We start from the raw sequence: 1,922 nt of genomic DNA on the forward strand, positions 1-1,922 counted from the left end.
CTCAAGGAATCTTTATACTGTGACATAGAGGATTCCATACTTTCTTCTTCTCTCTTTCATATGAGCAGAAGCAAGGACAAAGGCATTCTTGTTGAGGCTGATCCTAAACCTGAAAGGACCTTGAAGAGAAAGCTAAGAGAAGCTAAAGCACAACTCTCTAGAGAGGACCTAACAGAAATTTTCAAACAAGAAGAAGCCATGGCAGCCGAAAACAACAACAATGCCAACAATGCAAGGAAGGTGCTTGGTGACTTTACTGCACCTACTCCCGACTTCTATGGGAGAAGCATCTCTATCCCTGCCATTGGAGCAAACAACTTTGAGCTGAAGCCTCAATTAGTTTCTCTAATGCAATAGAATTGCAAGTTTTATGGACTTCCATTGGAAGATCCTCATTAGTTCTTAGCTGAATTCTCGCAAATCTATGACACTGTCAAGACCAATGGGATTGACCCTGAGGTCTACAAACTTATGCTCTTCCCTTTTGCTGTAAGCGACAGAGCTAGGATATGGTTGGATTCACAACCTAAGGAAAGCCTGAACTCTTGGGAAAAGCTGGTCAGTGCTTTTCTAGCCAAATTTTTTCCACCTCAAAAATTGAGTAAGCTAAGAGTGGAGGTCCAGACCTTCATATAGAAGGAAGGTGAATCCCTCTATGAAGCTTGGGAAAGATACAAGCAATTGATCAGAAGGTGTCCTTCTAACATGCTTTCTGAATGGAGCATCATAGGTATCTTCTATGATGGTTTGTCTGAACTGTCCAAGATGTCATTGGACAGCTCTGTTGGAGGATCTCTTCATCTGAAGAAGACGCCTGTAGAAGCTCAGGAACTCATTGAGATGGTTGCAAATAACCAATTCATGTACACTTCTGAAAGGAATCCTGTGAGTAATGGGACAAATCAGAAGAAAGGAGTTCTTGAGATTGATGCTATGAATGCCATATTGGCTCAGAACAAAATATTGACTCAACAAGTTAATATGATTTCTCAGAGTCTGTTTGGAATGCAAGTTGCAACAGGCAGTACCAAAGAAGCTTCATCTGAAGAAGAAGCTTATGATCCTGAGAACCCAGCAATGGAAGAGGTGAATTACATGGGAGAACTCTATGGAAACACCTATAATCCTCCATGGAGAAATCATCCAAATCTCTCATGGAAGGATCAATAGAAGCCTCAACAAGGCTTTAACAGTAATAATGGTGGAAGAAATAGGTTCAGCAATAGCAAGCCTTTTCCATTATCTTCTCAGCAACAGACAGAGAATTCTAAGCAGAGCCACTCTGACTTAGCAACCATAGTCTCTGATTTAATTAAGACCACTCAAAGTTTCATGACTGAAACAAGGTCCTCCATTAGAAATTTGGAGGCACAGGTGGGTCAGCTGAGTAAGAAAGTTACTGAACTCCCTCCTAGTACTCTCCCAAGCAATATAGAAGAGAACCCAAAGAGAGAATGCAAGGCCATAAACATGTCCCACATGGCCGAATGCATAGAGGAGGGAAAGGCAGTGATTTCCACTGAGGAAGACCTCAATGGACGTCCACTAGCCTCCAAGAAGTTCCCTAATGAGGAACCATGGGAATCTAAGGCTCATATAGAGACCATAGAGATTCCACTGAACCTACTTCTGCCATTCATGAGCTCTAATGAGTATTCTTCCTCTGAAGAGGATGAAGATGTTACTGAAGAGTAAGTTGCTAAGTACCTTGGAGCAATCATGAAGCTAAATGCCAAGTTATTTGGTAATGAGACTTGGGAGGATGAACCCCCCTTGCTCACCAAAGAATTGGATGACTTGACCAGGCAGATATTACCTCAGAAGAGACAGGGTCCTAGAAAGTTCTCAATACCTTGTACCATAGGCACCATGACCTTTGAGAAGGCTCTGTGTGACCTGGGGTCAAGTATAAACCTCATGCC

The 1,922-nt window shown here is 42.3% G+C and overlaps 1 non-coding gene across 1 annotated transcript; it reads right to left on the bottom strand.

Moving 5' to 3' along the window:
- Window positions 1-603: 603 nt before the first annotated feature.
- On the bottom strand, window positions 604-711 carry LOC112781696 (small nucleolar RNA R71). Its single transcript, XR_003192456.1, has one exon. It is a non-coding gene; the product is annotated as a small nucleolar RNA R71 (small nucleolar RNA).
- Between the last annotated feature and the right edge of the window lie 1,211 nt (window positions 712-1,922).

Source organism: Arachis hypogaea, chromosome 19 (genome assembly GCF_003086295.3).
Source record: "Arachis hypogaea cultivar Tifrunner chromosome 19, arahy.Tifrunner.gnm2.J5K5, whole genome shotgun sequence".
In the NCBI taxonomy this organism is placed as follows: domain Eukaryota; kingdom Viridiplantae; phylum Streptophyta; class Magnoliopsida; order Fabales; family Fabaceae; genus Arachis; species Arachis hypogaea.